The sequence below is a fragment of the Pogoniulus pusillus genome, chromosome 9, assembly GCF_015220805.1.
Source record: "Pogoniulus pusillus isolate bPogPus1 chromosome 9, bPogPus1.pri, whole genome shotgun sequence".
NCBI classification, from domain to species: domain Eukaryota; kingdom Metazoa; phylum Chordata; class Aves; order Piciformes; family Lybiidae; genus Pogoniulus; species Pogoniulus pusillus.
The window spans coordinates 19,549,098-19,569,990 of record NC_087272.1 but is presented as its reverse complement, the minus strand read 5'-3'; the positions used below and the strand labels follow the sequence as shown (position 1 = coordinate 19,569,990).

The window sequence follows — 20,893 nt, the reverse complement described above, 5'->3', positions numbered from 1 at the left end:
AATATTAAATAACATAGCATTATAAAATTATTGCAATATTCAATAACATAGCTTCTTGTGTACAATTTTACATTGTCCTCTATTTGTCCAGAAAATTCTACCAGTTTGCATTTGGTAGGATGTAAAATGTTATCTTTTTAGATAATAATTTGATGTTGAATGATAACATGGAACGCCTTTCCCCCCGATTTTTGTGAGTTATCCAAAACAGCAAATTCTTTGCAATGAGCTAGAGAAGAGACAGGCATGGAATAGGCAGCTATAGCGTGGTAAAATCTCTTGCTGCTTCTCTTTCTCTTTTCACAAGGGGGAAAAAAAAAGAAAAGAAAAAAAGGAAAGAGTATTTTGCATTGATTTAGCACAGAAATTGATTAGGAGAGCTCACACAATCTATGCCATTGACTCTGCTCCACTGCAGAAATGCACACTTGGGCAATGGCATTGAATAGGTTGAGTTGATAACTTCTAAGCTGCCTAAGCTATCTGCTTGTTGTGTGAGTTAACTCTTTATATCCACATAGCATGGTAGTATTTAAAGGAACAGAGAACTATATTTTGTTCTTAGAAGTTATTAATAATTTTCATGAAGGATGCAAATTTGTCGATTGCTGCAATTGCTGGGGTAATAAAACCATATTGTGTTATCACATGTGCATAAAAATAGAAGGAAAAGTGGTTAAGTTTCTAACAGAAAGAGTTTATATTTCTTCTTTACATCTGTGCCTCTGAGGAGATGTTTTGCATGTGTGGGAGACGACAGAACTATAATATAGATGTTCAGCCAGAAGGTCATAACCAAAAAAAGGGAAGATCACAGAAATAAAATACAAAGATTAATGGTTACAGAAGGAGGGAAAGGTCTAACTAAATATCATTATTGTAGTTAAACATAAAGCATTTTTCTTTCAGGTTTCTGTTTTTCTGAAGGCAGTGATGGTAACTCATACCCCAGCTGCTGTCATACTGGATAAAAAGTTCCTTTCATCCACTTCAGATCAAACCAATATATCTCTTGCAAACTTAGTTTGTTTGTCTTCTCAAATGACAATGGTGCACAAAATTATTTTCCACAAGGATGACTGCTGACAAGTGGAAGTAGGAGATAATTTTTGCAAGTTAGGAATGATACTTGTACTGTGAAAAGCATCATTAGGAAGATTTAATTTTTGTTTGGGTAAAGACTTACTTAGTAAAAATATTACATAAGATTGCTCCATCAGGCTTAAAAAACCCTTGTCAGGCAAAGGCAGAAATTAGCTGCACTGTGGGACATATCTTCTATTTGATTACATTTGGGGATTCCATTTTGTGTATTTATCACAAGTAAGGGAGTACATTCAATTTGCACCAGAAGATGTAGATTAAAACTCTTAAAAATATACACATGTGTTTGGACCATGTATGCCACAGTTTTCAGTTTGGTTTTGGAAAACTGTCTCCAGTTTTCCAGGGGTTTGTGATGTTTTATCACAATTCAGATGGAATGCAAATTCACATAGATAGAATCCAAGGCAGACACTTCTGGATTTCTGCATAAGACCTGAGTGAATGTAGTGCTGTAAAACTGTGTTACTGTGTGCTATAACTCAGGTTTTAGTTTTTAGTCTCTTCTGTCTCGAATGATTAATTCAAAAGATGCTAGTAAAAAACTTAAACATCTGAGGAAAGCAATAAAGGAAAAAGGAAATTGAGCAAAACAGAAGAAGTTTGAATTTAAGTAGAAGACAGAATCTCATACTCTTGTCTGTCTTGGCTTGTCATTCTTTAATTGTAAGACAACAAAGATGTGAGAAATTTTCCCTGAAGACATCACTTTTCTTTTCCCTTGCAGAAGTTACAGAAATACCAAGAAAAATATGAAACTGGTCAGAGACCATAAAATTGGGCTACTATAAACTCCTCTGACACATTTATGGAGAGACTTATTTATTTAAAACATTTACTTTGGCTCTAACAGCTCAGTTTTTACTTCACATGCAATAATACAGCTGGTTTTGGATCATTCCTCCATAGTACCAAATACTTAAGTTCACAAAAGCAGCTATCTTTTGTCAACAGATAGATTGCAGAAATGGAAATCCACTGCTTGAGAAGCTCAGTATCTCATATCATGACATACTGCTGCATGTTACTAGTACAGAGTAAAATGAGATTTCCCTTACTACCTATAGAATGAACCTGTAAATTATTCACTGACTGAGATGGATCATTTGGTGTTAAGGTAGCCAAAGGATACCTTTTTAACTGTTATATTTCTCACTAGGCTAGATGTTATTAATGGTATCTCAATGCATGTAGGACAGAGTCTTCTGTTCTGAAATCACTTTTAATTATGTATGCTGTGTAAGTGGTACATGACTGACATCCAGTGGCAATACACATTAATCACAGCATGCTGCGTTTTGTACGCCTTGAAGAGTGAGTCTCATCAACTCACCTCCATTTCTTGTGCTATCACTGAATATCTGCTTCTGAGGAGCTCAGGCACATTTTGGCAGAATTGTGTTTTTCCTGGCATAAAGAGCAGGTGAACAGGGTCACTTGACAAATAGTAAAGGATGAACAAGATTAATCTCAACTCTCTTACCAACAGACACACACACAAAGTCATTTTATACTTCTATTTCTATAGTCTTGTGTCATCCTATAGGATTTGTTTAAATACTTGAGCAGAATTTACCAGAATTTCCAATCAAAATAGAAACAAGTTCTACAGAAGTGTGTAAGAGAAATGATGAACTATGCTAGAGCTAAAGCATTATTTAGCAATATCAATGACAACATTTTTTTTGTTTTCTTAGAGAAAACTTGAGAGAGAATTCAAGTTCTCTCAACCTGAGAGGATGTAAAGACTTGAGTGCAAATACAGGCAAATATAATACATTGTCTGCTATACTCCAGTGTGCATTTTCAAGTTTCATAACTACATTTTTTTCATGGCAATTTCAGACAAATTACAGACTAATAAAACCAAGTATTTTTTACATTATTTCAGTAAAGAATGCCTACTGAGTCAATTCAAGATGTTTTTTGATATAATTTTTTTTTCTTCAGGAATACTACTCCAACTCAGCAACAAAACACTATGGAGAAGGTTGGAGAAGCTAGCTATGAGCCTGACAGGCAAGATTAGGAGATACGCCTGCTATCTACTGGGTGTTTCCCCTATCAGTGTCAGCAAATTACCTCAGCCAAATGTGCACTGAAAATTTTGTTTCAAGGGGGATTTCAATAATTCAAAATACCTGCATTCCAGTTGAGGAGGGAATCAAAAGGATAATTTTGAAATGATCAAAAAGCTGGGGAAACAAGGACATTTTTTGCATGTCCAGATTCTTTTGCTAACTCTAAAATATGACTAGAAAACCCCAAAACTCCAAACCCAAACCCACACAGGATAATAAAATATTTAGAGAAAAAAAAATGTTTGGCTCCTATTTTTCTTACTATGTTTGTGTGTGGCAATGCTGGAAATGGCAATGTATCAGGAAATGGAAAAAAAGATCAAATTGTTCAATAAAATGTAAATTAGTATCTTTTTAGTTACCTGAGCAGAGATAAAGAAAACGATGTGCCTTGAAATGAAATTCTCTGTTTAAGAACGAAGCACAGTTCATTTTTTCACTCTTTTATGCTGCAAAGTGTAGGAGACTAGTCTAAAAAAACAGTTCTATATTGCTAGATAGGTTCAAGTTAACACAAAAGCTGCAGCATGGAAGAGATGAAAGAAGGTGACTACAGAAACAGACAGGATAGTTCTGTAGTAATTCAACTTTTATCTAAGCCAGCATCAGTAAGGAAAAAAGTCCATCAGAGTTAAGCAAGTTTCTGATTTCCCAGGAGAATATGTGATCAGATTTGTTCCATTCTTGTGCTATGAAGATGAATTTTCCTATTCTTCTGTGACAAATGATTATTTCTGCCTGTTTATACAAAAGAAAGCTGTAGTCAGTGTTAAGGAGGGGTTTGAATCTGGGTTAGGAGTGAATTGTTTTAAATTAGTTAATTATACAAAGAAAATTTCCCCAAACTTAACTTACAATTAACGCAGGCAGATTCTATTATGCATTTGGTAAAAACTATTTTGCAGAATGGATACACACAGCCAAATTAAATGCTTTAGGAAATGTTTATAACTAGAGAGTCCTGCAGCACAAACTGCTGCTTAAAGGTTGAGCATAACCTTTCACACACTTGAGCAAAGAGACTTAGGTTACTCACTGGTTAAGAGTCTCAATATGTGTGCTCCAAAAGCATAAATGGGAAAATACGTACTGAAAGCCAGGTGGTGGACTTGGTGTGCTAATGGTGCGATGGGGCTTTGCTGCCTGTGTAGTCCAGATTGAGCACGTCGTCTGAGAAGGCCCATGGACGTGAGACAAGTCTTCCGTGGCTCTCAGGAAGTCATCACCTGCCTGGTGAATGTGGGGAAGGCTGTGGATGTAGTCTACCTGGACTTCAGCAAAGCCTTTGCACCATTTGCCACAACAAGCTCCTGGCAAAGCTGGCAGCTCATGGCTTGGACAGATTCACTCTGATACGGGTTAAGAACTGGCTAGAAGGCCGGGCCCAGAGAGTGGTGGTGAATGGTGCCACATCCAGTTGGCAGCCAGCCTCTAGTGGTGTTCCTCAAGGATCAGTCATGTTCAATACCTTTATGGATGATCTGGACGAGGGGATTGAGTCCAGCATCAGTAAGTTTGCAGATGACACCAAACTAGGAGCAGGTGTGGATCTGTTGGAGGGTAAGAGAGCCCTGCAGAGGGACCCAGACAGGCTGGAGGCCAATGGGATGAAATTTAACAAGGCCAAGTGCAGGGTTCTACACTTTGGCCACAACAACCCCAAGCAGTGCTACAGGCTGGGGACTGAGTGGCTGGAGAGCAGCCAGGAAGAAAGGGACCTGGGGGTACTGGTAGATAGTAGCTGAAGCTGAGCCAGCAGTGTGCCCAGGTGGCCAAGAGAGCCAATGGCATCCTGGCCTGCATCAGGAACAGTGTGGCCAGTAGGACAAGGGAGGTTATTCTGCCCCTGTGCTCAGCACTGGTCAGGCCACATCTTGAGTACTGTGTCCAGTTCTGGGCTCCTCAATTCAAGATGTTGAGGTACTGGAACATGTCCAGAGAAGGATGACAATGCTGGAGGGGCCTGGGATGCAAACCCTGTGAGGAGAGGCTGAGGGAGCTGGGCCTGTTTAGCCTGGAGAAGAGGAGGCTCAGTGCAGACCTCATTGCTGTCTACAACTACCTGAAGGGAGGCTGTAGCCAGGTGTGGGTTGGTCTCTTCTGCCAGACAACCAGCAATAGAACAAGGGGACACAGTCTCAAGTTGTGCCAGGGGAAGTATAGGCTGGATGCTAGGAGGAAGTTCTTGCCAGAGAGAGTGATTTGCCATTGGAATGGGCTGCCCAGGGAGGTGGTGGAGTCACCGTCCCTGGAGGTGTTCAAGAAAAGACTGGATGAGGCACTTGGTGCCATGGTCTAGTTGACTGGATAGGGCTGGGGGGATAGGCTGGACTGGATGATCTTGGAGGTCTCTTCCAGCCTGCTTGATTCTATGATTCTATAATCGGGTGGTCAGCTCCCTGGGCAAAGCAGGATCCAGGTTTGCAGGCTGGAGCAGTCCGATTGAATGCTGCGTATAGAGGCAGTCTGCCCTCGGGCTGGCGCGGCGAGCCGGCAAGTGCCGACCTCGCAACTCCTTGCTAGGTCGTTACCAGGTCGTTACCTATCCTCGGGCTCGATCAGGCAGCGTTAGTGCTGCCGGTCGTAGGCAAGTCCCTAGTTACGTCCGACGCAAAGTGCCGTGGCACGCAGAGGCACCTAAGGCAAAGAGGCAGCGAACAAAACAAAAGCAGCAGCAAACAGGCAAGTTTGCTAGGTTTTTTAGCATTTTGCCGAGCGTCTTTGACCAGTAGCAACAGATAAAAGCACACCCAGAACCAGTCCTGAATTATTTCTCAAAAAAAGGCAGCTGCCCAGGCCGAGGATCCTGACCTGTGTCTGCCACAGAGCAAAGCAAGCTGCAAGGCAAGGCCAAACATGGCGTCCGTGACAGACTGAGAGGCGCCGGAGCCGTTGTCTGCTTTCCCGCCTCTTTCACCCGGGCAGAGGCAGCGGGAAGCGGGGGCCGAGGTGGGTACTCAGGCGAGCGTTTAGGGCGTGTGATCGATACGTGTTCTAGGCAGAATGTGGACCTTCCACCAGAGTCAGAAGAAAAATGTAATGTTACAGCAGCATTTGACAGGCTCTTTGCTTTACTCAGCTTCGTTTGGCGGAGTGAGGAAATAATGCCTGGTAAGTCCCTGTGAAAATGAAGTCATGTGAGGATCCAGAAGAGAAAAACAGAGAACAAGTAAAACCCCACCTGATGCAGAAAACTTCTTACAGAAAGGTTTCTCAAGGAGTGGGAAGCCGTTAAAATATTTACAAAAGTCTATATAGTTCTCTGTTTATTTCACTGGGCCAAGGAGCTGCTCTTCTTTTCCACATGAAGGGAAAAGTCTTCAAAACACATCTGACCCAACTGTTCAGTAGATTCTACTACAAACACTTAGCATCTGATATTGCAGCTTTTCAAAATGCCTCTGTGGCTTCCCTCCTTCTCTTCTTACCTTCTGCTGAACCAACCTACATACAAAGAAAGTTGATTTAGTTTTGAAGGGTTCATTATCAGTGCAACCTAACTGCTGTCTGTGTAAGCATTCAGCTTCTAGAACTTGCACCTCCTGTTATTTTCAGATCTCGGCCATTTTTTCAAGTTCAGAGAATGACTTCCATAAACTATTTTTAAAGGATTTTAAAACATTTTGTTTCTGCTAGCATGAGTTCCTCAGGGAAAAGACCTAATATTGGTCTGTCTTCATAGAAAGCATTCAACACTTTCACTCAGCACAGCAGAATTCCCCACGCTCTCCTTAGATGAAGACAAGCTAGCAATACCTTTACAGCTGTTACCAATAAGAGCACCTGGCATTCCTCAAGTACAAGGGGAAACCACATTTAATCTCACCCGTGCTCTTTTTTGGTGTGTAGTTTTTCCTTATTCTGATCAGTGCTGTCAGATGCATGGATGATCCCAGCCACAAACAGCCCTGTCCTGTGTTACAGTGTGAAGGCTGTGATAGCAGAGCCAGCTTGTATTTGGAGCTCCATGTAACCAGGCTTAATCTGGAGTAGTTGTTGGTGTTGGTGTTACAACAGCTTTCCAGAAAATGTTACAGAGAGGAGTTTTCAGCCCAAAGCTCTTTCTGTTTATTCTGAGGGTGCATAATGGTAGATTTGTAGTCATGTTCTTCTTTCTAGAGATAATAAAATTGGCTAGACTATGAAATTTGACCCAATAAATACACTTGTTGTGGGATTAGCTGGAAGTAGGAAAAAACTGCAATATCAGATTTGAATTTACATACACTGTAACTGAAGAAGCCGTGTGAGAAGACCATTTTGCTTTCTACAGATGTTCTTCAGGTAAGAAACAAACAAATCATTAATACTTATAGCACAGTGTTGTATGATTTGGTTTTTGTATTATCCAGGTTTTAGCCTGGCCTGTTAAAGTTACTTTATAAGCCTGAATTACAGTACAGGCAAATGCATGCACTTTGAGGAATTAATGACAAAACAGATACTCTTTGTCTCGAAAAGAGGCACAACATTGCTTAAACATGTGCATTCTAGTTTCAGAGATATTCTAGAATGTTTTTGTTACTTTGAGTGATGATAGTGAGAGTCTCTGTGGGTGCAAGAGGATACTTTTATTGGTTAATAATGAAATGCGTGAAATGTTTATCTGAAAAATAGAAGTCAGAGTGAACAGGAAATTGAACACAAACCATTTAGGAGGTCTCTTAATTTCTATTTGCTCATGCTTTCTTTACATATATGTATGCATGCTTCTCTTAAGGGATAAAATGGAAAGTAACTGGATAAAATCATAGAATGTTCATTTAGTAATTTCAATTGTTTGCCAGTGATGCTGGATAGCATTTTCAAAACAAAGAATTGTTTGTTTGTCTTCAGAATTGTAACAAGTATGAAAGAGGGTTAAATAACAAGAGGTGGTGTACGCATTGCCTTAATTAAGGTTGGCCATTCTGCTACAATATATTCATCTGGCCAATCAATAATGGGACTCAGGTATTTTTCTCCACTGCTGCAGATTCTTTACAAGATTGAGTAAATCTATCTCTTTTACCCATCTTTTGTCAGACTAAAAGTTTATGCCAGGAAGTCCTTAAAGATTCTGATAAGCTGGTCAGACTGTTATATGCAACTGATTCAGAGGGGAATATAAAACCTTCTCACTGTGAATCTCCATTTCAACAACTTGGATAGCAAGCATTTTAAATGGTTGTCACTGTTTTTTCTGGATAATCTAACCTTCTGGAGTTCAGCCTTTGGAATCACAGAACTAGCTGAGCAAAGACAGTGACAATACTAGTTTGAATTTAAACCATGTTATTAAAAATTAATGGTAATTACTCATGTGAAATCCTGTGTTGGGGGGAAATATAGCCCTTAAAAAGGGTCCACAGCACTTTCTAGTTCAAAAGTCCAGATGTGAGCTTTAGAAATGTGGTCTGTACTCCATCTCTTCATCTTTCCTTAAGAAGCAGGGACAGTTTTTGGCTGTAACAACACATGTCTAAGCCTGACAATAAAAACATGATTTAGCTGTTAAAAAAAAAAAAAAATTATTCTGAACAAACTAAGCCTCTTATCTTACTGGCCTTAAGTATCAAAAGATTCTGACCAACTAGGCCTGTAACTAGTGGAGTCCCACAAGGATCAGTACTGGGACTAGTTCTGCTCAATATATTCATCAACGACCTGGATGAGGGCACAGAGTGCACTGCCAATAAGTTTGCTGATGACACCAAACTGGGTGGAGTGGCTGCCACACCAGAAGGCTGTACTGCCATTCAGTGAGACTTGGACAGGCTGAGGGGTTGGGCAGGGTGAAATTTAATGAAATTCAACAAGGGCAAGTGTAGTATCTTGCATATGGGAAAGAACAACCCCAGGGATCAAGAGGGACATAAAATTGCTTGAGAAAGTCCAGTGCAGAGCTACAAAGATGATTAAGGGAATGGAATATCTCTCTTATGAGGAGAAACTGAGGGAGCTGGGACTCTTTAGCTTGGAGAAGAGGATACTGAGAGGTGACCTCATCAAAGTTTATGTAAAGGGTGAGTGCTAGGAGGATGGAGCCAGGCTCTTCTCAGTGATGCCCAATGACAGGACAAGGGACAGTGGGTGGAAGTTGAAGCATAGGAAGTTTCATTTAAACACGAGGAGGAGTTTTTTCATTGTGAGGGTGACAGAACTTGGAACAGCCTGCCCAAGGGGGTTGCGGAGTCTCTCTCTCTGGAGATATTCAAGACCTGCCTGGATGTGTTCCTGTTTGATCTGGTATAGGAGATCCTGCTCTGGCAGGGGGTTGGACTGGATGAGCTTTTGGTGTCCCTTCTGGCCCCTGGCGCTATTCACACAGAGTGATATGCATGGTCTACTTGGCTGCCTTAAAATTGCCTAGACAAGGCAAATAATGAAGTTACTTTTTTTATGTGTATTGTTTCTTGTGAACTAATCTCTGCCATGCAAAAGCCACAGTTAGCATCTGAATTGTAAAACATCAGTTAAATTTTTCCTTTAAAAATGCTTCTAGTAGCTTACCTGAAAACCAGATACTGCTTTTGGTTCAAAATTGTCCCACAGGATCTTGGCTAAAACAGCAGAGCTTTTTAATTATTCTGGAATTGATTTACACAGAGATTTACACAGCAGGGAATTTTGCAGGTCTCTGCACCATGACAAGAGGTTGAATTCTGAGTAATTACTTCTCTTTAACTAGCATTCTGGATGAGCTGGGTTAATTTCTCCTCATGTTGACAAAATTCCCACTTTTAAAAGGAAGACTAGAAAAAAACAAATGTTCCTAAAAATTCATTTGATAACTGTTAAGCTGGCTGGGCCAGCCACTAGATAAGTGACAGATGTTCTTTATTAACTCTTCTTCTCCCCAGTGTAGAAATGAATTTGAATAAGGGGGAAAGAGACTTATGAACTGAAAAAGAAAGCCAAAACTAATTTAATGAAAATAATAACAATAATAAAATGAAATATATGCAAACCCAGTCCCTTCTGATGGCAGTTAGTCACCGTACCACTGCTGCCGTGGCAGAAGTCCCAGTAGACTGAGTGGCAGACAAGACTTAAGAGTCAGGAGCTGGATTCTGGAAGTGAATAGAGTTTTCCTTGAACACCTGCCATTTGAAGACTGACCCTTGTGATCCCTCAGTTTTATACTGAATATCACATATATGGAATGGAATAACCTTGGTGGTCAGCTAAGGGTCACCTGAACTGTGTGCTCCTCCCTGAAGTTGTAAGCTCTAACTCTGCATCCCTGATGGTACACAAGATTTAGCAGTGACCTTAGCCTGCATACCAGTCCTTGGTGCTAATCAAAATATCTGGTATTACCACTGCCAGGAACAGACACTGTCTGTGAAAACATGCTATTAACTGCAGAAAGTGCAGTTACTTGGAAAAGACTTCAGCAGAAAAGCAAAGTCACTGAACAGAATTTGTTCTGTTCTAACTCACAAAAGGACAAGTAGTGAAAGTAATTTTTTTTAACAGTCTGGGGATTCTGAGGAAAAATGAATTGATCTTTGTCATTGCAATAAATGTTAAGTATACTAGATAGGCATTGTAATTTCTGATGTAAAGTTTGGTATTACATTGAGAACCAACTTGATAAGGGTTATAAGCAAAAAAAAAAAAAAAAAGAATATCTGGATGGAGGTAGTTCTTGGTTAAAAATATTATTTTATTTACGTATTTTTGTTCTATCTAAGACCTGAATTCAAACCAGAGTTCAATACAGAACTCCTGAGAGATCAAGCTAAATGTGTATAGCTGTCACTCAGAAAATATTTCTCTAACTCATAGACTACCATGTAGGAATCCATGAAGCAGACTTTTAGAGTGACTTTTCAGAAGGACTCACATTTGCCAATGCAATCTAAATACCCTGAACATCCTAATGCTCCCTAGTCTTCATTTGGTCTATTTACTGTATGAGTAAAAGTTTTAGGAGAACAAAATTCTTTACCAGCTGCCACAGATGAGAAAACATGTTTCATTCATGTGAATAGCCTTGCCTCTATGCACATCATAGACCATGAAAGCTGAGCCTGGACCAGTAACTATATGGGAAATAGCTAATACTTAGGTCAGTTAAGTTAAACAAATGCTTCAGCAACATGCTTGAAAATACATGGCTAGAAGACAGCCCAGCAAAGGGCAAACCTAAGAGCATGAGCTGAGAAGTTAAGGGCAATAAATAAATGTTGCTCTAAAATGTGCCTGGCAAATATGGCACCTACAATGAAGGACTGTATGTTGTGCAGCAAAGCAGTGTGGGGAAAACAAGATTACCCAAGAGGGCACTCTGAGTAGGCTCCCCTTATGTCAGCGTGTAGCTCATTTTCACATTGAATGTCTCAGTTAACAAATAACAAAAGATATTTTACGAACTATTACAATGTATTAAATGGATTGTATCATGCTGAAAACACCATGGTTTTGCATTATTAAAAAAACCCAAACAAACTATAGTGGCAGAGGGGTTAGAAATTAAAACTGCACCAGGCATATCTTAGAATACAAATCAAAAGAGATGAGTTATTACAAATCTTATCAACATGACAATGCTAAGTAATTTTCAAGGCCAAAAGTTTAATTAAAAGTAAGGAGAACACTTTGGCTATATTGAGAAATGAATAAAATTATTATTTGACCTGTACAATTGTAACTAATTGTTTTGATAACCCATAATTCCACCACAGGGAACACAGCATTTTTATGGTCATATCACATTGAATAGAAAAAGACATGGTCGCTTATTTGCAGATGTATTATTCCTTCATTTTGATTCTAATTTTATCAAGTAGCCTCCAGATTTGACACACACAGACTTTGTGGAGATTTGCAGTAATGAATTCTGGGCATGTAAAATTCACAGAAAGTGAGTTTGGTTTAAATGCTGAGCACATTACCTGAACAACCTGAGGACATATTAATGGTATTTAATGAAGCATGATTTGTTGAGTAGAGTAGGATTTGCCTTGGCTCTCTTTATCTCGCTTTTGGATGTAGAGGACAGCCTGTTCTTACAAAACTTGAAATATCTAAATCTTGGCTAACCGATACAGAGAAACCAATCATTCACTGTGTGTTTGCTAGAAGCAGCCTCTTAGCTGTCATGCAGCATACCTTATATTAATTCAGGTACTTGCATATTAGTTTAGTTTATTATTGCTAGACTGGAAAAATGAGGTAACCAGAGAAAAATAAAGCAAAAGAGAAGGTGCAGGTCAAAAGCAAAACCTAAAATCAAGCTGAGTGCCATCCTTACTTAATCTGTTACCACTGTCTCTTTTTAGCAGTCCACACATCCTCTTTCTCGGTTTTTTTTTCATTGACTTCTCTGGGTATCTATTACATTTTCACAGTCTCTGTATATCTGTCTTGCCTTCTGTACTGACCTAAGTTCTTGCTCCTCTGTCCTTCGTGTTCATGCCCTGTTTCCCTGGCTTGCTTGTCTCATTCCTTACTTTTTTTCCACTCAAATTTTTCCATGCCTTACTGACACTAGCAACCTCCCCCTGATGCACTAATTTTTTAATTGTTCTTTTCCCTTTCCTATCACTTTCCAAATTTTCCTTTCTCTGGACTGTTTGTTCTCTTCCACACTCTGATTTTTCTTTCTCTGTTGTTTTATATTACATCCTTATTGCTTGTCTAACCTTTTCATCCAGCTTCTGTCTCTTATCTTACGTTTACTTCCTTTATTTCTTTAACAACCATTTATATTTTTATTCCCTGGGCCCTGCCATTCTTCACCACTAACTAGGCTCCTTGTTCTCCTCTTTCCCCCTGTATTTCCATTCTGCAGTAGAAAATGTTTATCAGTTTTTATCAGCACGGTGATGTTGCAGATCTAATTAGCTCCATTTACATAGTCATTTCCATTTCAGTGTACTCAGCTTTTTGCTACTAATTCCTTTGAAGTGTGAAATCCATTGTTCTGGTAACATACTAGAGTAACTCATTGTGGGGAAAAACCCCTATCTGTAATGAAATTCTAACTTGCTAAATCAAAACCACAGAGTCAAACAGAGATGCAAATAATGACTTATTTATACTAGCTGTCAGTCTACCTTATCTAGAAAATAATTCAGTAGTTCTTATACACTCTTGTGCCTAGGATGTATTTTGATGGTGTGATAACTGTAAAACGTTATCAGGGTCAGGAACTGTACATACTCATGCCACTTTTTATTTTAATGGAACCAAAAGTGCTGAGAACAAAGGCTCACAACTGATGCAAGTCTTCTGATTAACACCGAGTTTGAAACATGTTGTGCACGACACAGACTGCACAGGCTTTTTTCACAGAGCCTGTAAGCATATGCAGAGGAATTTGTAGCTGAAAATTAAAAGAAGGGATATATTTAAGGTTTTGGAATTGATTAGGCCTATATCCAATTTATTGCAGGCATTCTTTGTGTGCATTAAAACTGAGCATTCATAGAATTATAAGTACATTGCAGAAGTTTGCTAAATATTTGTTGTAACAGCATTTTCTTTCCTCTATTTAAATAAAAAACACCCTAATCTGGGCGTTCTGACTCATTTTATATGTTTGCAGAGACTAAAAGGTTGCTGCATTCTTGGAACATATGCTCAAACAGTTTTATCATCTGCTCCTAGTTTTCTTCCTTCTCATGTCCATTTACTTACAAATATCTTTTATCCATATGAAGTGACAGCAAATCTGTGTTAAACAGGTCATGGGAAATAAGAATATCTACTTTCAGACTGTGACTACTGGCAAAGGCATACATGTGAATATATCTTTAGGTCTGCCTATGCAAAGAGTACATGATATCTCAGCTTGCTGCATCTTTGTACATCAGATGAACTGATCAGGAGAGCAGTTTGTGCTGTGGAAGAATATATTTGAATGAGTTTCAGGTCCATTTGCTCAGACGAGCTGCAAAGACTGCTCCACGTTTCCTCTCTTGTCCACCAGGTAGCCTAACACACTTCACCCTTAAGAAAAAAAAAAATGATCAGGATGTCAAGAGGTAAAAAAGGACAATGTCAGGGCTGCTGCTATCTGTAAATTGAACAGTACAGTGAGTGGAATGTCAGGACAGAGCTCCAACACATTATCCTGTGATGGAGACAGTACCTTTTCCCAGTTCCTATTTCAGTTGCAGGAATATTGAAATGTCACACAGAAGCCATACAACATTGTATTAATGTTTTATATCCCAGGGGATATATGGCATTCATGCAGAACCTTGGGAATGCCATATATCTCAGGGGAACAAGATCAAGATGGAACAGGTCCAAAATACTCTGAATGCCATGTCCTTTTTTATATACTCTCGAGCACCAATTTATAGGCATAAATACACAGAGTAATTAGACAGTATTTTAAGCATCTTAATTAGCTTTTTTTTTTTAAGTTGCAACACCTGAATCATAGAATCAACCAGGTTGGAAGAGACCTCCAAGATCATCTAGTCCAACCTATCACCCAGCCCTAACCAATCAAAGTATAATCAAACCAAGGAAACTCACTCAGTAACAGAGTAGATACAAGATACTGAAATTATAACTCCCCAAAACACAACAGAAACTATTGATTTCAGTAAGAATTTTTATCTACATTATTTTCTGTTCAGAAATGCACTTCTGAGTTTGTTTTATTTACAAAAAGTTGCAAAATTTACTGTTCAAAATGTATGAAACAGAGGAATAATGTTATCTTGCACTTAAACTTTCCATTGTAGTGAGAATGGCACAGAAACTTGTGCCAACTCTTCTCAGAGGTGTCCTAAGAGGGAATTTTCAGGTGCACAAAACATTTTATAGATTTTGGAAACTTGTTTGGCCTTTGTGTATTTTTTTTCTTAAGAGAAATAAGAATACCATTTCAGAGGTATCAAAGTAGTGGGCATGCTAGCTTCCCACTAGTTCAGGGCTCAATGGAATAATCAGGAAGAGCAGAGAGAAAAGGTTGTACAGGGTGCACCAAAACAGTTTAAATCATTTTAGAGTGAGGGTAGGTCATGAACTAACAAGAGAAGTACAACTAAAATTAGACGGAATTGGACAGCAAATACTCATTTTCTGAAATTAGCGTTTTTGTTCCTATCATTAGTTGAGTTGAATCTGCCTCTGATATCCAATACCATGCTGCTGTCATGCCAGCTTCAAAATGAAAGTGCTGGCTGGAGCAAAGTATCATGGGGCTTGAAGTTCAGATTGTAACATGAGAGGCTTCTGATTTCAGTTGTTGCTTTTGGTTTCTGGATTTGGGGTGCTAGTATTTTCCAGCGGGCAAACTGTGGGCTGGGGAGGAATGGGGGGCTCCTGCTGCTGTTTCTGCGTTTTGCTGCACTTTTTGCACTTTCCTGCAAACAAACTAAGGTAATCCTGCATCGTAGTATCTCGTTTCCAGTAAAACTCTTTGTCTCAACACATATTTATTTACCATGTGTTACTCTCCCTCCTGTTTGTGTTAGGGGAGAGCAGGCTGTGGTAACCCAGAACAGTCAAATTTTGTTTCTCAATATGTGGCTTGAAAGCAGCTATCTTAACTAAAACAATTTTGGCAGGACACCAAAAGGCTGAGATAATGAGAAGGTTCAGTTAGGGCTTGAGGCTTATAAAGAGTTTGATATATTTTTTTCCTTTCCCCTGCCCCACCCCATGGTGTGTTCGATGTGTTGATGCATTTGCTTATTGATGTGCCTAGGGATGATGTGTTGGGGTCCTGCATGTGATTGCCATAATACTGAACATCACATTTCAGGAATGGCTTAGAACTGTGCTGTTGCTGTAAAGGTTACTAGTAGGCCAGTTTGTTCAAGACAGAACCAGAGCAATACAGGTCTATCCCAAAAATATCACCTGGAAATCTGCCTTGAGGAAGAATAATTATGAGTGGCAGGCTGTGTGTGAGGAGTTCAAGCGAGTGTCTAGACCAGTGGTCAGCTCCAGTGATTTGAAATTTCACCCCTGAGCAAGGGCAAAATCTTGACAGGCTGGTCAGATGTTTGGTCAAATGTTAGGAGAAAGTCTGTTGTCAGCCTGGAAGCTCCTGAGAGACAGAAATCACTATGCACTGCTGGGACCTGGCCCATTCCTCTAAAGCCCTTTTCATCACTGTTCAGAATGCTCGAGGCAAAGTAGTCTTTGGGCTCTTCTTGATGTCTTTTTGGTTAGTCTTTGGGCCTACAGACAGACTAACAGGCTGCACCAGAGAACCAGCCTGAGCCAGTATCAGCTACCCCTGTAGGGAAACAGGAACGTACAATGAAAGTGGTTTGTTGGAAGACAGCCAAGGACTAGCAGTAGATGAAGGGACTAGCAGGTCCCAGAAACGTGAGGGAAGTCTCCATTCCTCTGTACTGGTCTGTGTTACAGCTGTAGAGGAACTGTCCCAGGAGGGACCGCTGACTCAAAGACTGATCTTGATAATAGCCTGCCTTCTGCTGTATAGACGTGGAATACTTTTCATGCAGGTTTGCAATCCCACTGTGAGCACTTTGCAGAGTGCCCTGTGTTGTGTGTCTTTTTGGATCCAGTCCAAAAAGGCTCCGTGAGATTATTCTGCAGATCAGTTTGTGATGTTTGTGTCATTGTTTGAGGCTTTACAAGATGGTATTTTGAAAAAAAAAAAAAAAAACACCTAGGTCAGTTCAGTTCTTTCTCACTGTTTTCACACTCATCCAGCAAAATTAAACAGACATAAAATGTTCCTTTTCTTTCTCCACTGTTTTGTGCTCTGAAACAGAGAGTTACATCTTTCTCCTTTTGTCTGCCACAAATATGCAAAATGCCCTGAGGTTCAGGATAAAGATTTAAAACCATAAGGACAGCTTCTTGTGAGCTCAGAAATGGTTCTTATGTGTTCAAATATATAAGTATGTGCATCTTGTCAGAAATAAACCTGAAGGAAAACTTAAAATGGAGTTTTCTGGGTTAACATCTACTTTACACAGAATGGCAGCCTTATGCACAGTTCCTTGTTTTATACAGATGCATGTCTGTAAGAGTTCCTATAGAACAAGGTCATGACTTTGGGCAGTTCTTCACCAGTAAAAACTCACAACTTCACATTTTCACCTCCTTTTGAAATCTGTCCTGGTATTTTTCAAGTGCCTTCTGCTATATACTAGATAACACACAGCTTTAAAGGTGGATAACACACAGCTTTAAATGAGATAATTTTGAGCTTAATGGCTTCTCCCACCCTTCTGTTCTGCTTGAGATAGGAGACATAACTGGTTTTATTTTTTTTCTTACTGTCAGCTAATCATGTCAGGAAAGTTGCAGTTGTAGGCACCTTGGTAAATGTGAAAATGTCATTGCTATATCCTCCTTGAATACACCAAGTACTAAAACCTAGATAGCTTAGGAACACCTTTTTTTTGATAGTTCATATTTACAGTAGTGTAGAATTAGGATAGTTTGGTTTAGAAACAGTTATTAGAAATGTGTTCAAGAGAGATGTTGAGGTGTTGGAATGTGTCCAGAGAAGGGCAACAAGGCTGGTGAAAGGCCTGGAGCACAAACCCTATGAGGAGAGGCTGAGGGAGCTGGGCTTGTTTAGCCTGGAGAAGAGGAGGCTCAGGGGTGACCTCATTGCTGCCTACAACTACCTGAGGGGACGTTGTAGCCAGGTGGGGGTTGGTGCCATGGTCTAGTTGACTGGATAGGGCAGGGTAATAGGTTGGACTGGGTGATCTTGGAGGTCTCTTCCAATGTGGTTGATTCTATGATTGTATGGAGTACTAGTTGAAAACCCATGTGTGCTATTTTTTTCATCTCTGCATGATGAACTCACTTCTGCTTTCTACGATGAATCACTACATTGCTTTACAGTTTTTGCCCACATCTCACAAGATCCCACACAAGCTTTGAAAAAGTCACCAAGAAGACCAAAAAAAAGAAAGAAAGAAAAGCCAATTTAAATAACATACCCAGGGCTCATTACCCTTACATTTGCTCTGCAATCCCAGTAAAAAAAAACATGTATGAGCAGTTTCCTATAAATCTCATGCTAAATAGCTGTTAAAGAAGAGAAGGAAAATTTTAACAAGAACATGCAAATACCCTTAAGAAAATACTGCTCTCTGAAGAGTGGACATTCAAACATCTTATGAAGTTCAAGGAATCTTTGTAAAGTTACAAAAATACCTTATTGAAGTTCCAGACTGCAGCAGGTCATAAATTACAGAATGCATAGATTTTCAGTCCTCACACTATTTTTATGTCTGGCAGAATAACTCTATATCTTGTTGCTACACAAGAAGATTTAGGAAGGTGAAAAGTACTGTATCTTTACTGAAGGAATAGCAGAGTACACTTGCTACATGTGTGTGTGTATGAATATATATATACACATGCATATTAAAAAAAAAGTTCATAGTTATGCAGGAGGGTTATGCAGTGTATTTTTTTCCTGCTTTGAGTGATAAAATTGTGGAAGTCCACTGGAATAATGCCCTGGAAAATGTACTTTCCTCACAAAGCTCTAGTATTTTTTTTAGCTGGTGCCTTCAGGAATGGTATATATTTTTAGCAGATATAAAGCACTTTTGGAGAGTGACTGCTAATGGCACGTTAATCCATTATTAGATTTCTTCAAAAGAAGAGATTAAAAAACTCTTTAGTGTTTTTCCCCTAGCCTTCTAAATTTGTGATATTTTGCCAGAGGGTCTGGAAGCAGAAAGAAGCACAATGCCTTAAGATATTGCCAGTTCTGTGCCCTAGGCAGCTGCAATTTTGATGACATTGTTCTGCACCAGCAAGACAAATTTCTGCAAAAGGCATTTTCAGTGCCTGCTTGCTCCATTATTACAATACATATGAAAATACATTTTCATACAATATGTATGAAAAACAATATCAGTGAAAATACTAAAAGTAAAGCAAAAAAAAACCAAACCAACCCCCCCAAACCATCAAACAAACAAAGAAAAAACCTCTCCCAAACCAACCACCAAAATAAAAATCTCAAACAACAACAAAACCAACCAAAACACCACCACCCCCACCCCCCCACCCCCCCCGAAAAAACTCCCCAAACAAACCAAAAAGGTCTTGCAGGGATGCCACTTTTGTGACTAGACAAATGTGCTTTCAATATTTTTTCTTCTCCCTCTTATGAAAAAATGAGAATGTTAGCAGCAGTAAGGAAAAGGCCATATGGAATAGCTTTCTTCAGAATGATGCTTGAATAGTTTTGACCTGATAAGGTATTGCTACAATACATCAACAAAATGCAATTTCTCTGAGGCTGTTGCTACTTACCAAATACTGTAGTCTAGGAAATAATCTTTGTGTGTTTTCAGCTGAACGATTTGGGGAGTAAAATGAGAGTAGGTTAACTGCAGAACTCTCCAGAAATGATTTTTATAAATATGATTGATAAGGAAGGCAAGTGTTTGAATTTCAGACATATTCTGAGAAAAAGCATATAAAAATTTACATGATTAAGCTTTTGCATTCTTTGGCATATTTGCTAATCTATACCACACAAACAGCATATGTTACAATGGGAGAAAGTCAAACCTCACCAGTCAGATCTTTACAGGGAAGTTGTTGCTTGAAAAATGATTTTATGTGATTTTTTTTCCCCCTGAAAATCAGCCCAAATCTGGCCTTTAAAAACATTTTATATTTGATACATAAGTAGTTTTTCTCATACTTTATGTATGATGTGTTTTACTGTGTCCAAAAGAGGTTCACATTGACCAAGGAAATTAATTCAGTCTTGCTCAAAGTAACCTGAAGTACTATTGATGTTAGTCTTAATCTTCTAGCATACATCAGAGAAAACAGTCCTGTATTTTGCTTGCATTTTTTTAAATCACTTTTCCTCTTCTATATTAATTCTTTTCCTCCTTCTGAGCTACTGCATTTTTTACCTTTTCTGCAAGTTCAGCATCAATCACATAAGCTTACATCAGCCATGATCTCTTCCGAAGCCTTACTGCTATTTCAAAGAGTGGTTACTCTTTCATTTCTCTAACTCCAGTTCTATTTCAGTGCAGTTATAGCATGAAGGAAAAGAATCAAAGTAGCAGAAGGTGTTAGGTTTTACATCATCAATGATACCTGCCCACTATCATTGAAGATCATGTTCATGAGCAGCTAAGGAATCTGAACATGCACAAGTCCATGGGCCTGATGAGATCCACCCATGGGTCCTGAGGGAACTGGCAGATGAAGTTGCTAAATCACTGTCCATCATATTTGAAAGGGCATGGCAGACTGTTGAAGTTCCTGCTGACTGGAAAAGGGTAAACATAATGCCTATCTTCAAGAAGGATAAAAAAAGATGACTCCAGGAACTACAGACCAGTCAGGCTCACCTCTGTGCCTGGCAACATCATGGAGCAGATCCTCCTGAAGGCTCTGCTAAGGCAAATGGAAGACAAAGCAGAGGTGGTTGGTGGTAACCAGCAGTGGCTTCACCAAGGGAAACCATGCCTGACAAATTTAGTGGCTTGTTATGATGAAGTCACAGCATCAGTGGACAAGGGAAGGGCAACTGACATTATCTACCTGGACCTGAGTAAGGCATTTGACTCTGTCCCACATGATATCCTGGTCACTCACTGGATAAGGAATTGGCTGGATGGTCACATGCTTGCCATTCATTAATTCTGTGCACAGCTTCTGAATTGTTTGACTTATTAATAGCCTTAATACATGATTTAAAATTATACTCAGTTCTGTTAGTTAGCCTGGGATGGAGATTGTGATACAATCAGGGGGATAACATCTGCTGCATT

The 20,893-nt window shown here is 39.4% G+C and overlaps 1 protein-coding gene and 1 long non-coding RNA gene across 3 annotated transcripts in view; one reads left to right on the top strand and one right to left on the bottom strand.

Moving 5' to 3' along the window:
* The first annotated feature begins 5,944 nt into the window (after positions 1-5,944).
* Positions 5,945-20,893, top strand: part of MARCHF1 (membrane associated ring-CH-type finger 1) — a 255,582-nt gene continuing 240,633 nt past the window's right edge. Inside the window, exon 1 of one of the 2 annotated variants that reach the window (XM_064148762.1) lies at positions 5,945-6,134. The gene's annotated coding sequence lies outside the window, so the exon portion shown is untranslated. Of the gene's footprint in view, positions 6,135-6,986; positions 7,470-20,893 lie in introns of those variants that run through there. The other variant, XM_064148761.1, reaches the window with a different exon arrangement.
* Positions 6,228-7,008, bottom strand: LOC135178165 (uncharacterized). The gene is made up of 2 exons (XR_010303396.1): positions 6,725-7,008; positions 6,228-6,629 (listed from the first exon to the last, which is right to left on the bottom strand). It is a non-coding gene; the product is annotated as an uncharacterized LOC135178165 (long non-coding RNA).